Genomic DNA, 15674 nt, shown 5'->3' with positions numbered 1-15674 from the left:
CTCATATGTGACGTGCCCACAAGTTGGAACTCCACCTTGCACATGCTGGAAAGACTGTGCGAGCAGCAGCAGGCCATAGTGGAGTTTCAGCTGCAGCACGCACGCGTGAGTCGCTCTGCGGAACAGCACCACTTCACCACCAATAACTGGGCCTCCATGCGAGACCTGTGTGCCTTGTTGCGCTGTTTTGAGTACTCCACCAACATGGCCAGTGCCGATGACGCCGTTGTCAGCTTAACTATCCCACTTCTATGCCTCCTTCAAAAAACGATTCGGGCGATGATGGAAGAGGATGTGGCACAGGATGAGGAGGAGGAGGATGAAGAGGTAACATTTCCAAGGCTTTCAGGGCAGTCATTCGCAAGTGGCTCCGAGGGTGGGTTCCTGCACCCACAAACGCCAGGGACACAATTGTCCAGCAGGGGCACAGTTCTGGAGGATGAGGAGGATGAGGAGGATGAGGAGGAGGAGATGGAGGAGGAGATGGAACCATGTTCACAGCAGGGTGGCACCCAGGCCAGCTCATGGCCATCACTGGTATGTGGCTGGGGGGATACAGAGGACACAGACGATACACCTCCCACAGAGGACAGCCTTTCGTTGCCTCTGGGCAGCCTGGCACACATGAGCGATTACATGCTGCAGTGTCTCCACAACGACCGCCGAGTTGCCCACATTCTAACTTGTGCTGATTACTGGGTGGCCACGCTGCTGGATCCCCGTTACAAGGACAACGTACCGTCCTTAATTCACTCACTGGAGCGCGATCGCAAGATGCGCGAGTACAAGCGCACGCTGGTAGACGCAATGCTGCTGGCATTCCCACCTGACAGCGGGGCCACAGTGGAAGCACAAGGCCAAGGCAGAGGAGGAGGAGAAAGAGGTCGCCAACGCAACCAAAGCACCGCCAGCACCTCAGAAGGCAGGGTTAGCATGGCCGAAATGTGGAAAAGCTTTGTCAGCACGCCACAACAAACAGCAGCACCAGCAGCTCATATGGAACGTCTTAGCAGGAGGCAGCATTTCACCAACATGGTGGAGCAGTATGTGTGCACACGCCTACATGTAGTGAATGACGGGTCTGCCCCCTTCAACTTCTGGGTCTCGAAATTGGGCACATGGCCTGAGCTTGCCCTTTACGCCTTGGAGGTGCTGGCGTGCCCTGCAGCCAGTGTATTATCTGAACGTGTATTTAGCACGGCTGGGGGCGTTATCACAGACAAGCGCAGCCGCCTGTCCAGAGACAATGTAGACAAGCTCACGTTCATTAAAATGAACCAGGCATGGATCCCACAGGACTTTTCCGTACCTTGTGCAGAATAGAGATGGATACCGACCTTACCCAGCTATTGTTCTATTTTTGCTCTTTCTCACTCTTTTGGGGTGTACCCTCATTTAAAATGACTGAAAAAAAGCAGTGTTGGCTACCTCGTCCTCCTCCACCGCCGCTTCCACCTACACCGCCCATAGGTGTGCGCAGCCTATTGCATTAGGGTGTGCACCCCAAAGTTTAAATACACATGCATGTGTTTGCCTACATGTACATGGCCCCAATACATTACTCTCCCTGCTGGCAAAGTGAAATAGAAGTGTGTGGCACTTCTCTTATGTCATGTTTTATTTTTCTGTTTTTTTTTTTGTTGTTTTTTAAGTTATTTCCCTATCCACATTTGTTTGCAGAGCACTTGTCACTATGTTTTGCTGCCATTTGCAGCACTCTAGCCCTTTCCATTGGTGTTTTAGAGCCATTTTAGTGCCTGAAAGTTCGGGTCCCCATTGACTTCAATGGGGTTCGGTGTTCGGGTAAAGTTCGGAAAAAGTCCGGGACACGGACCCGGACTTTTTTTTCAAGTTCGGTCGAACCCGCCGAACACGGACATCCAGGTGTCCGCTCAACTCTACTCACTACACATCTGCTTGATTCCTACCTGCTTTATCTGGTACTGGTCTTGCTTACTTCCTGGTGGGGCAAGCACTCAGCAAAACCCATTTCCACCACGAGGAGCTCTGGTAAACACTGGTAAGTGCTTAGACTCCGCACCTCGGGTGAGCCTGTGTCATCCACCAGGGTGACCTGCTGCTCTACTCAGTGCCGGGACAAGGTTATCCAGCACCCAGGGTGAAGATGCCAAACTGTGCCCACCCCCTTTTCCTTTGGGTTAGGGTCAGGGTGCCCCCATCCCTGCAGTAAACCATTGCGCCCAAGGCAGCCACCCATACTGCCCACCCCTTGTCCCAGCCCTGGGTGTACTTTTCCAGCTGGTAGGTGGGGACCTCTCTACTGCTTTAGCTACTGGCCTCCGAGCCTTTCCTCTGACCGTGTGTCAAGTACCTGATCAGAGGCCAAGGTGGCTAAGTGCAAGGCACCCCTGAAGGTGGAAACAGGGAGTGCTGTGCCCAAAGGAACAGGAGTCGCCAGCTGCGACAGGCTCTGGTGAAGGAATGACTTCTGTAGTAGACATGCAGAGCGTATTGCAAGGCAGGCTTCTTTAGGAGTGTCCAGAGAAGGTTGCCAAAGGGTGAGACAGGAGCGAGGTAAAGGTCAGGCCAAGTAGTCAGCACAGGTAATCAGGCAGTAGAGGAATCCAAAGGAGCAAGCCAGGGGTCATACACGGGAACAGCAGACTGGAGCAGAGTAGGTAAACAAGCCGGTGGTCCGAGCCAGGAGAAGAGACAAGACAGGTTAAGGCAAGCTGGGTCGGTAACAGGTAATCCAAGGTAACAAAGAACAGGAACACAGGAACTCACAGGGAAGCTGAAGATCATCCAGCAACTAATGGCTGGAGCAGGCTGGTTTAAATAGGCCACTGGGCGCCAACAATCATTATGCATTGTGTGCACGCTGGCACGTTAATCTTCGCCAAGAACGTCCGTTCCCGCACGGGCTGTAGCGTTAGCGAATTTCTATGCGCCATTGCGCTATTCTGCAGAGTGCTGCCAACATATCCAGTTTGTTTATGGATAGTTCTCTGACACCGTGACAGTAACAAAATTTCAATGTAGTAGCTTTCTTCAAGGAGGCAATACATTCTTTTATTTGGAGTTAGAGCATCTGAAGATTCAGCGTAAATATTTTAAAATATTGTTTTAATGAAAAGAAAAGAAAAATGGTGCAAGAAAATATTTACAGAAAAGATATTACAAAATAGACAAAAAGTAACAGCAAAAACAACAGGATTAAAAGTGAAAAGTACTTAGTAAGGTTCGCCTGGTCATTGGTTCCATGCAATCCACTGCAGAATAAGTTCAGTCTGATGTATTGAAGTCATTTCTTCTCGTGATTGATCTTAGCATTACTTCTTATTTTCAATGATAAGAAAAGGTGCAACTGCAAATTGCAGCCATCTTTTTCAGGTTTACAGAACTAAGATAAAGGCTCTTAGGGTGTGCTGAAGGCACTTTAACCACTTTAACCACTTTACCTCGCCCACCGTACATATATACGTCGCTCGCTCAGGAGACTGTAGGGGGCGAGCGTGCGCCGCCGGCGGCGCACTCCCGCCCCCGCTCGTTCCCTGGGGAGTCAGTGCATGTGACCAGCGGCTCCGATGGCCGCCGGCCACTTCCAATCTCCCGCAGCTGAAGTGATCCTGCTATATAGGATCGCATGTCTCTGTGATTACTTCACAAGCCACACCCCCTGACAGTTATAATCATACCCCTAGGGACACATTTAACCCCTTGATCACCAGTACAGTTAACTCCTTCCCTGCCAGTATCATTTTACAGTAACAGTGCATATTTATAGCACTGATTACTGTAGTAATGTCACTGATAACCTGAAAAGTGTCAAAAATGTCAGTTAGAGGTCCGATCTTTCTGCCGCAATGTCGCAGTCCCGCCAAAAAAAATCGCAGATCGCCGCCATTACTAGTAAAAAAAAAAAAAACAACAAAAATTACATAAATCTTTCCCGTAGTTAGTAAATGCAATAACTTTTGCGCAAACCAATCAAAATACGCTTATTGCGATTTTCTTTTTACCAAAAATATGTAGCAGAAAACAAATTGGCCTAAAATGTTAAAAAATTTTGATTTTTACTTTTTTTTTTGAGAATTTCATATAAAAAATTGTTGCTATTTTTTTTTTTTTTTTTAGTGCAAAAAATAAAGATCGCACAGGTGATCAAATATCACCAAAAGAAAGCTCTGTTTGTGGGAAAAAAGGACGTCAATTTTGTTTGGGTACAGCGTTGCATGACCGCGCAATTGTCCGTTAAAATCACACAGTGCTGAATCACAAAATAGGGCCTGGTCATTGAGCAGCCAAATCTTCCGGGGCTTAAGTGGTTAAAGTGTTTTAAGTGTTCTCAGTGCAATTTATTCTAACTTTATCTATGTTCCTGGATGACAATCAGCACATTAACCAGAAATTAAACAGAATGAAATTACAATATGATAGACATCCAATATGACATGACTACTATGCACATTCCACTCAGGAGGTTTAATGCATCTCATTCTAGACATGCGCAGTTCGTTTAGATCGGAATTAAAATTAGGACAAATTTTTTGTTATTCGGAATTTCGGATGTATCCGATTTCTGAATTACAATAGAATCAAGTTTAAACAAATCCAAAATAATGAAATTGAATAGTTTTCTAATCTAATTTAAATCATTGACGAATTTGAATCGAATTAAAATAATTTTCGAATCAAATTTGAATTCCATAAGATAATAAAATAGAATAGAAAATAAAGAAATAGAATAGAAAATAATATTATGTAAAATAAAAGAATATAATATAATAGAGTGAAACAGAACAGATGATATAAAGAATAATAAAAAAAAAAAGAATAGATAAAAATAGAATAGAAAATAAAGGGATAGAATAGAAAATAAAAGAATATTCAGCAATGTAAATTTGATTTGTATTATGGATGTATTTGATTACACTAGAGGGTTGGATAGGAGGGTTATGGTCTTTTTTTTTTTTTTTTTTTTTTTTTTTGACCATAGTCCCACCCCTTGTCCTATTGAAATTAAAGAGTTAGTATCCCGTTCCCCCCTTTTTTATGGGGGGGGACCGTGAGAGAGGGGGTGAATACCACATAGAGATGGGAGTAATTGATGGGGCATTGCTGAATAAAGGTAGAAATTCAACAATGTAAATTTGATTTGTATGCTGGATGTATTTAATCACACTAGAGGAACGGTTAGGAGGGTTGTGGCCCTTTCTTTTTTTTTTTTTTTTTTTTTGTTTTGGCCTAATGAGACTAAAGAGTCAGTACCCCGCTCCCCCTCCTTTCTAGGGGGGATTAGGAGAGAGGGGGTGAATACCACATAGAGATGGGAGTGATTGAGAGGGTATTGTTGTATAAAAGTAGAAATTCAGCAATGTAAATTTGATTTGTATTATGGGTGTATTTGATTATACTAGAGGATTGGATAGGAATTTTTCTTTTTTTTTTTTTTTTTCTTTTGAGTAAGCAGAGGAGGGGAAGGGAAAGGGGAGAGATCCGAGGAAAAGTGGATTAGCATGAGCAACTAAGATCTGGGGGTATGACAGATAAACGGGGCGGAAAATGAAATTTAAGGGCGGGGGGGGGGAGAAGCGGCGGGGGGATCTATTTACTGGCCTCTTCCGCTCACTCCCCCATTTAGGTAAACACACAAATGGCATTAAAATGCCGTGTGTAAAAAAAGAATAGATATTCTTCCCACTGAGGGACCAGCGAGGGTGTAACTCAGACCTCGCGGTCGACTCAGAGGGATTAGTTAGGGGAAGAGGAAAATAGTTGGGTATCTGTAATTTTTTTTTTTTTCTTTTTTTTTTTTTTTTTTTTGTGTCCTTTCTCTCCTCCTCTCTTCCCTCCCTCCCGGAGATGGACGACGTAAAACTCATCTCCCTTAATGTGAAGGGATTAAATATCCCAGAAAAGAGACGAATTCTATTGATGGAATTAAAACGTCTCAAAACAAGTATAGCCTTCATTCAAGAAACACATTTTAAGACAAATAAATTACCATATCTCAATAGTGGTGCCTTCCCGTATGTATATCACTCAACCAACATGCAAAGTAAATCCAGGGGTGTATCGATATTATTAGCTAATAATATTCCATGGACATATCAAGAAAGTAAAATCGATACAAATGGTAGATTTTTATTTTTAAAAGGCAAAATAGGAGATATACAAGTTACATTGGCAACGTTATATGTACCAAACACCCAGCAGGATAAGTTTATTTCCAGGACACTATTAGATCTAAGGGAATTTGCGGAAGGCCAACTACTTTTGGGGGGGGATTTTAATATCCCCCTGACACCAGTAGTGGACACTTCTAATGGGTTATCAGCAATCCCACAGGGGATAGGAAGAAGAGTGGTAAAAATTTTACATAGAGAACAGCTAATAGACATCTGGCGACTTCAACATCCATCTGAGAAAGAATTTTCATTCTACTCAAACCCTCATAAAAGCTACTCTAGAATTGACTTCTTCCTAGTTCCCCACGCGCAACTCCAGGCAGTAAAAAATACAGGGATAGATAACATCAGCTGGTCGGACCATGCACCAATCTCGATGACCTATAGCCTGACCTCCATTAACTCATGTAAACAACGTTTTTGGAGATTAAACGAAAGCCTCTTACAAAACCAGGACGTTCTAGCGGACGTAGTAAAGGAACTGCAAAGTTATTTCGAGATTAATGACCAAGCAGAGTGTACGATAGGAACCCTTTGGGAAGCCCACAAATCGGTAGTAAGAGGGATATTAATAAAACATGGGGCTAGAATCAAAAGAGAAAGAAATAGTAATTTAACTGCACTATTAGAGAAATTAAAGAGTCTAGAGAAGAATCATAAGCAGAAAACATCAACATCGCCTCTAGCAGAACTAATATTAGTCAGAAAACAGATAACAGATCTACTCCAATATAAGGCAAAAGCAGCACTACAAGTGTCACGGAGACTCTCTTATGAATCGGCAAATAAGTGTGGGAAAACATTGGCAAGGACAGTGCGAGCTCAGAAGGGGAGGTCATATATACCCTGTGTAGTGTCGTCAGGGGGGGAAAGGAAAGTACTCCCGGGACAGATAGCAGGGGAATTTGAATCTTTTTTCTCGGCCCTATACAATCTGACGGAAGAAACAAATACAGAGCAAGAGATAGAAAATTATCTGTCACAATCGGGTCTCCCGATATTATCCCAGGAGGAAAGTTTAGCTATGGAGACAGATATCTCGCAGGAAGAAATCCAACAAGCTCTGAGATCAATGAGTCAGGGGAAAGCGCCTGGCCCTGATGGGTTATCAAACCAATATTACCATACGTTATTTCACATACTGGGCCCATATCTGGGAAGATTATACAATGGGGTTGATGCAAATGAGGTCTGGGCTAGAGATACCTTGACAGCCCATATCTCACTGATCTTAAAGGAAGGGAAAGACCCATCGCAGTGTGGCAGCTACAGACCGATATCCCTCCTAAATGTGGATTTAAAAATATATACTAAGATTCTTGCAACAAGATTAGCAAAATGTATGCCAAACATAGTACATCTAGACCAGGTGGGGTTCATGGCAGATAGAGAGGCAAGGGACAATACAATTAGAGTGCTCAATCTGATGCAGGTGGCCAGCTCGTCTGGGACCCCCTGCGTCATATTGAGCACAGATGCGGAGAAAGCATTTGACCGGGTGAAATGGTCCTTTATGTTTTCAGTTCTTAAACATATAGGAGTAGGTGATTTAATGTTACGGAAAATAGCTAAAGTCTACTCAAATACAACAGCAAGAGTAAAAGTAAATGGAATTCTCTCGGATTCCTTTATAATAAAAAATGGCACAAGGCAAGGCTGTCCATTGTCCCCCCTCTTGTTTGCCTTATCGCTAGAACCTCTACTATGTAGAATTAGAGCAAACCTAGACATAGGGGGGATAAAGCTAAGACAAATACAATATAAAATTGCGGCATACGCGGATGACCTACTGTTTACGATAACAAACCCGGAGATCTCACTGCCGAATTTATTGAAGGAAATTAAACAGTATGGAATATTTTCCAATTTTAAAATAAACTATGGGAAATCGGAGGCAATGGGGGTGGGTATTCCAAAGTTGAAGCTATCTATATTAAAAGCTAGTTTTAAATTTAAATGGAAGGATTCGGCAGTGAGATACCTGGGGACGTATGTGCCCTCAAATCTATCGAAGGTCTTTGAATTGAATTTCCCACCATTATTGGCAGAGACGAGGAAGATGTTAGGACAGTGGCAAGGAGGTCTGCAATCCTGGTTTGGGAGATGTAACCTATTAAAAATGAATATCCTTCCTAAATATTTGTACCTTATGCGAGCATTACCGGTAAAAATACCGAATAACTTCTTTAAGAGTGTACATGCATTATTTATTAAATATATATGGGCAGGTAAAAAGCCTCGTTTAGCCCGCAGTATCTTGACAATGCCAAAAAAGTACGGGGGCCTAGCATTACCAGATGTACGTATGTACTATCATGGTATACATCTAAGTAGAGTATTGGATTGGTGGCACCAATCCAAGACAAAACTTTGGACGCAAATTGAACAGGCGCAAACTACGGTGAATCTAAAGAGGGCACTTTGGTGCTACCCAAACTTACCTGGAAATTTGAAATCTCATCCAATAATAGGTAATACGTTGCGTATAAGTCACTATCAGGGTATCCAACAAAAACTAACAACCTTGGATTCACCCTTATTTCCAATAATGGGAAATCCTAAATTTATCCCGGGCTTGGAGGGGAAAGAGTATACAAAATTGAAAGAAAAAGGGCAGGAACAAGCTTCGGCTTTTTTGATAGAGAAAAAGTGGCCTTCGATTGCAAAATTAAAAGAGGAGGGGGGACCATTTGGCCTACCTTTCTGGCAGGCTATTCAGTTACACCATTTTCTATTATCAATACCGAATCCGGATCGATTTGATAGACCATTGACGGAGTTTGAGAGATTATGTGAAAAACGAGAGAATATTTCACGTACCTTATCAACCTCATATAAATTATTAATTATACCAAAAGAAGGGATGAGTTGGCCATGGGTAGAGAAATGGAGAAGTGAGCTAAACCAAGAGTTCTCTCAGGAACAGATAGAAAGGATTTTCAGATTCACTTTTAAACCTGCAAGATGTGTTAAATCTCAAGAAACAAATTTCAAGATACTTACCAGGTGGTATAACACACCGGATAAAGTACATAAATGGTACCCACAAGAGACAGATAAATGTTGGAGATGTAAGAAGGAGAAGGGCACAATTTTACATATCTTCTGGTCATGTGAAGTAATAAGACCTTTTTGGTCAGGAGTAAAGGCCTTGACCCAAACTTTTACAGACTATAAGATTGAGGAGGACCCGGCCTTTTTCTTATTTCATCTCTCGGAAATTCCAATTGGAAAATATGAGAGATCAATAATACCCTTCCTATTAGACGCAGCAAAGGCATGTATCCCTTCATTGTGGAAAAAAATACGAGCGCCGTCAATCTCAGACTGGGTACGGAAGGTAGAAAATATTAGTAGAATGGAAGACTTGATCTGGTCCTCACAACATAAGCAGGAAAAATATAATAGTATCTGGGATAAATGGATCTTGTTTATGTCGTCAGAGGAAGGTAAACAACTTCTTGCTGGGTGAGACGGGTCGACAGAGGACTGGAGGAGGGGGGGGATCGCGTTGCTCGTCCTCTGGGGGGAGGGGATTGGGAGGAGGAAGTGTTTGTCTGGTAATTGTGTTCCTTTGTTTTCCCTTTTTTTTTTTTTTTTTTTTTTTTGGGGGGGGGAGGTACAATGGACTGGGCAATAGCATCAGGATTAGGTGTCAGTTGGGCTAATATATGAAGACGTGAAATATCATCCTGAGATATAGTTGAGAATTAGTAATGATGATGTACTGTTGCCATCGTGTCTATGTTTTGGGAATCTGTTTTATTTTTTTTTGTCTTTGTATGCTATATAAAACAAGAAATGATTTAATAAAATTATATTTGAAAAAAAAAAAAAAGAAAATAAAAGAATAAAGTAATACAGAACAATATGGAATAGAACATTAAAGAACAGAATAAAATAGAATAAAGAATAAAGGAATAGAATAGAATGGAATAAAAAATAGAATAAAATAAAAAGAATGGACCCATCTTCTGAAATTTGAATTTCAAATAGAATGAAATTGAATACAATAGAAAGGGATAGAATAGAATATAAAAGAAAAGAATAGAATGAAAAAATAGAATAGAATGAAATAAAAAATATAGCATTCTTCTAAAATTCGAATTTCAAACAGAATAAATTTGAAAAGAATATACTATAAAATAAAAGAATAGAATAGAATTAAAAAAAAAAAACAATATAATAGAATAGAAAGAATATAATCATATTCCAAAATTCAAATAGAATAAATTCAAATTCAAACAGAAGAGATTAGAATAAAAAAGAAAATAAAACAATAAAATTGAATTGAATAGAATAGAATAGAAAAAAAAACAATCAAATAGAATAGAAAGAATATAGCCTAGCCTTCTTCCGAAATTCGAATTTCAAATAGCATAAATTTGAATTTGAATAGAAAAGAATAGAATAAAATAAACAATAGAAAAAAATAGAATAGACTAGAATAGAAAGAATATAGCAATATAACTGTTTTCCTAAATTCGAAATTTGATCAAAATAAATTCAAACTTGAATAGAACAGAATAGAGAAGAATAAAATATAATAAATAAGAAAAGAATAGAAGAATAGAAGAGGAAAAAAAACAATAGAATAGAATGGAATAGAAAGAATATAACCATCTTCCAAAATTTGAATTTAGAATAAAATAGATTCGATTTAGAATGGAATTCGATTACAATTCGAATCGTTTTGCATTTTCCAAATTTCGACTGATTTCGAAACATTCAAATCGATTTAAATTTGAGTAAATGAAACAAGTTCTGATAATGAATGAAACAAATTAAACAAATTTAACCAAACAAATTTATGTAAACAAATTTTTTCATTCTGCATATATCTCATTCACTTGCTGGACATTGTTGTATAGTTGTTCTTGGAGTCTAACCAATCAGTGTAATCACTTCTTATGTATCTAACTACCTCACAGTAACAGAATATGAACAGAGTTTGGGGTTGAGTAGTATAGAAGTGAAATTTTAGGTCAAATAAAACTAGACTTTCAGATGTGAACTGCTGCTAAATGGTTTTATGACAGGGCAACCATTTATGACCAGGATGCATTAAGGCCTGTTGTGGACTCTGGTAGAGGTTTTATGTTGTTGCAATTTTACAGCAGGGCCTAATTAGAAGTCTTTCGAAGCTTGAAGTTCCTGTGCTGTTTATGATACTGGTCTGTGTCAATGCACCTTCAGAGCCGGTTCACATATGTGCGGCTGCGGCGTTCGCATTTAATGTCGGACCGCACTGCTCCTTCATTACATGCGATCGGCTGTGCGGTGCGAGTTTAGCCATACACTTTGTATAGCTAAATTCGCACCGCACACGCAGCAAAGACAGGACCCTTTTTTGCAGCCGCATCAGGATCGGATCGCACAGCGGTTCACACTTGTGCGATCCGATCCTGTGCGAACTGCAAGATCGCACTGCGATATGCGATCAAACTGGGGGTGTCGTTAAGATTTCATTGACACCCCCAGCGTATCGCATATGGCAGTGTGAACTGCCGGGGTGCGTTTGCGATGCGGGAACAGGCTGCGGATTCGCAGCCTTCCCGCATCGCATAAGTGTGAACCGGGGCAGTTGCCCTCGAAGATATTATATTTTGATCTGACCCTTTTTGTCTCGGATTTGTGGATTTTAGTGAAATGAAGGTGTCACTGACCTCAGTATAACCTAACTTTTTTTCCCACACTCAGTTTGGGGGTCATCAGACTTCACCTTCCTCAAAATGTTTTCATGATTAAATATATTTTTTAAATGCAAGCAGTGTGGTACCTGAATTTGACTTGGTATCAGGCTCTTACTGTTCCTATACATCCAAGTTCAAAAAGGATGAAGGAAGAAGCAGCACAAGGAGCCAATCAGGTGTGTGCACCTCCTAATAGGAGGAGAGGAGATGTTTTGTGCTATTACTGGCCAGGTACAGGGTGGGGTAGGAAAGACACTTGTATCTGAAAGCGATACTACAGCAGATATTTTTGGAGAATAATACAGCTGTAATATATGTATTTCCTTTGTGTAGTTACATGTTTGCAGGGCCGGCCCTACCATGGGTTCCACTGGGTCTATTGGACCCAGGCAGAACTTGGAGAGGGGCAGCAAATTGACTCCCAAAATTATTTTTCCAGCGGTTTTGTGTGTCATCAGTTAGCAGGGCGTTACGGGCGGCATTTCCCCATCTCATAGTGCCACCTGTAGGGCAAACTGATAAGTATGAGGAGGGAATGTCCCTCACGTGATCACATGGTGTGCGCAATGACGTCAAACATCAGCGCATTCCATCTCACGCAGGGCAGGCTGGATCCTCTAGGGGGCGGTGGGTGCGGCAGACACAGTAGTGACAGGAGGACTGAGGACAGACAGTGGGTGTTTGCTGGACCAGTTTGGTGGTGAGTTATGGAAGAAGATAACTGTATATATAATATTTTAAAAATTTTATAGTTATATAAAATAATAGATGTGGGGGTCTTTTGGTGGGTGTGATTTTTTTATTTTTTTTGGGTGGGGGCAGCATTTTATTCTTGGACCCAGGCAGCACAATGTCTTGGGCCAGCCCTGCATGTTTAGGTTAGGTCTGAAAATAACAGTTTTAGATACAGTTTATGAATTCATACACACGATATTACCAAATGTATTGGGACACCTTTACATGCAGATGAACTTTTAAGCGGTTGTACACCGCTGCACTCTTTTTTTTTTTTTTTTACTTACCTGCAAGGCAAAGGCATAATGTGCTAGTATACATCACATACTAGCACATTATGTTAAACTTACCTGAAAACAAAGAATTCCAGCAATATGATGCCATCGCTAGAGGCAGCGTCCATCTATACCCATCTTTCTTCTGGGTTTGCGTCTCTTGCTCTATGACTAGCCAGAGCCACGATGCCGTCACTCCCGCGCATGCACCCGGGAGTCGCCAGTCACAGCACACTGCTCTGAAGAAACGTCACGGCCGGCCGTTCCTTAAGAGCGCATGTGCCAGTGACTGGCTGCTAGCTCAGTAAATATCTCCTAAACAGCGCATGTTTAGGAGATATTTACACTACTTATAGGTAAGCCTTAACCACTTAAGCCCCGGAAGATTTTACCCCCTTCCTGACCAGGGGGTATTTTGCGATTCGGCGCTGCGTGACTTTAACGGACAATTGCGCGGTCATGCGACGCTGTATCTAAACGAATTTGGTGTCCTTTTTTTTCCCACAAACAGAGCTTTCTTTTGGTGGTATTTGATCACCTGTGCGATTTTTTGATCACGCGCTATAAACAAAAAAAGAGCGTAAATTTTGCAAAAATAGCAATATTTTTCACATTTTTTTTATATGAAATTCCCCCCCAAAAAAAAGTAAAAATCAAAATTTTTTAACATTTTCGGCCAATTTGTTTTATGCTACCTATGTTTGGTAAAAAAAATCGCAAAAAGCGTATTTTGATTGGTTTGCGCAAAAGTTATCGCGTTTACTAACAAAAGGAAAGATTTTTGTCATTTTTGTTGTTTTTTTTTTTAACGCGTAATGGCGGCGATCTGCGATTTTTTTTGTGGTACTGCGACATTGCGGCGGACAGATCGGACCCTTGACTGATATTTTTGACACTTTTGGGGTTACCAGTGACATTTCTACAGTAATCAGTGCTATACATATGCACTGTTACTGTAAAAATACACTGGTAGTGAAGGGGTTAACTTTATTTGAAAGGGAGGGGCTGTGTGTGTCCCTAGGGGCGTGCTTTCTACTGTGATTGGCTGTGGCTTCAGATGTATGGAGAGTGATCAATGGTTCTACATAGTAGAACCGTATGATCATCCTTCATACACAGGGGAGAATGACAGGCAGCTTGTTTACACAAGCCGCCTGACTTTCTCCCTCTCCCCCGCCGATCGCAGAGTGGCTGGCGGACATCGGGTCCGCCGGTCACACGCGCGGGGGGGTCCGTGACCATGCGGGAGCGGGAGCGCGCCTCCGGGGGCGCGCGCTCGCTCCCTAGACCCTCACAAGCAAGCGACGTAGCCCTACGTCACTTTGCCTGTGAGGAGCTGACTGCCGACGTAGATCGGCGTTAGGCAGTCGGCAAGTGGTTAAAGAGGAAGTAAACTCTTCCGTTTTTTTTTTTTGTTTTTTTCTTTTCTACAAAGTAAATGCATAATTATGTGACACTTACCTCCAAATGAAGCCCTCGTCATCCCCGCTGGTGGCCGCATCCATCTTCTGCCATCTTCCTTCCTGAACTGCGGACTCCAGATATGCTACTGGCTGAGCCGCCGGTCACGGCACAGGGCTCTGAAGAAACGCCAATGACGTCATCGGCTGCATGAAATGTAAAAATCTCCTAAACGGGGCAAGTTAAGGAAATTTTTACAGTACCTATAGGTAAGCCTTATTAAAAACTTACCTATAGGTAAAAGTGAGAAGAGTGGTTTTACAACCACTTTAATATAGGCTTACCTATAGGTAAAACTTAAAGATGGAAGTTTACTTCTGTTTTAATGGCATCCCAGTTTTAGTCCGTAGGGTTCAATATTGAGTTGGCCCACCCTTTGCAGCTATAATAGCTTCAACTCTTCTGGGAAGGCTGCCCACAAGGTTTAGGAGTGTGTCAATGGGAATGTTTGACCATTTTTCCAGAAGCGCATTTATGAGGTCAGGCACTGATGTTGGATGAGAAGGCCTGACTTGCAGTCTCTGCTCTGATTCATTCCAAAGGTGTTCTATCCGGTTGAGGTCAGGACTGTGCAGGCAGTCAAGTTCCTCCATCCCAAACTCGCTCATCCATGTCTTTATGGACCTTGCTTTGTGCACTGGTGCGCAGTGATGTTGGAACAGGAAGGGGCCATCCCCAAACTGTTCCCACAAAGTTGGGACCATAAAATTGTTCAAAATGTCTTGGTATGCTGACGCCTTAAGAGTTCCACTCACTGGAACTAAGGGGTCAAGCCCAACCCCTGGAAACCAACTCCACACCATAATTTCCCATTCAACAAATGATTTGGACCAGTGCACAAAGCAAGGTCCATAAAGACATGTGTGTGACGGGAGTCACTTTGGGCATGGGGGTTGTGGACCCCAAATTCCTTTAGAGAGGTCGGGGGCACCATGCCCAGCCTTATGGGGCTCTCTTATGTTTAAGTCACCCTGCATCTGTTATGGATGCAGGGTGACCAGGAGGGTGGTGAACACTGAAAATATGGTTTGGACTACTACAAATGGGACAGTCATATTCAGGAATAATGTCTCCCTTGTAATATGAAGATTTTTATTCCCTGTACAGCATGAGGTCTCTGACCAGGAAGTTCAACTCCTAATATGGTCATTCCAGGAAGTTCAATGAGGAGACGGACCGTCTAAACAATGTTGCTTTTGGTCTGAGGTGGCTTTCCATTCACCTATTGTCAGGTGTGCTAATGTCCTCACCTGTTGTCTGCTAAGGGATGTATTGACACTCAGAGTAATGTGTATTAAGGGCTCGTTAGGGAACCATTGTTCTGTGTCTGACTATTGTGTACATTGATTGCCCCATGG

Source organism: Pelophylax lessonae (genome assembly GCF_965119305.1).
Source record: "Pelophylax lessonae genome assembly, chromosome: 11".
Taxonomy (NCBI): Eukaryota; Metazoa; Chordata; class Amphibia; order Anura; family Ranidae; genus Pelophylax; species Pelophylax lessonae.
Note: the sequence above shows the minus strand (reverse complement) of the source record.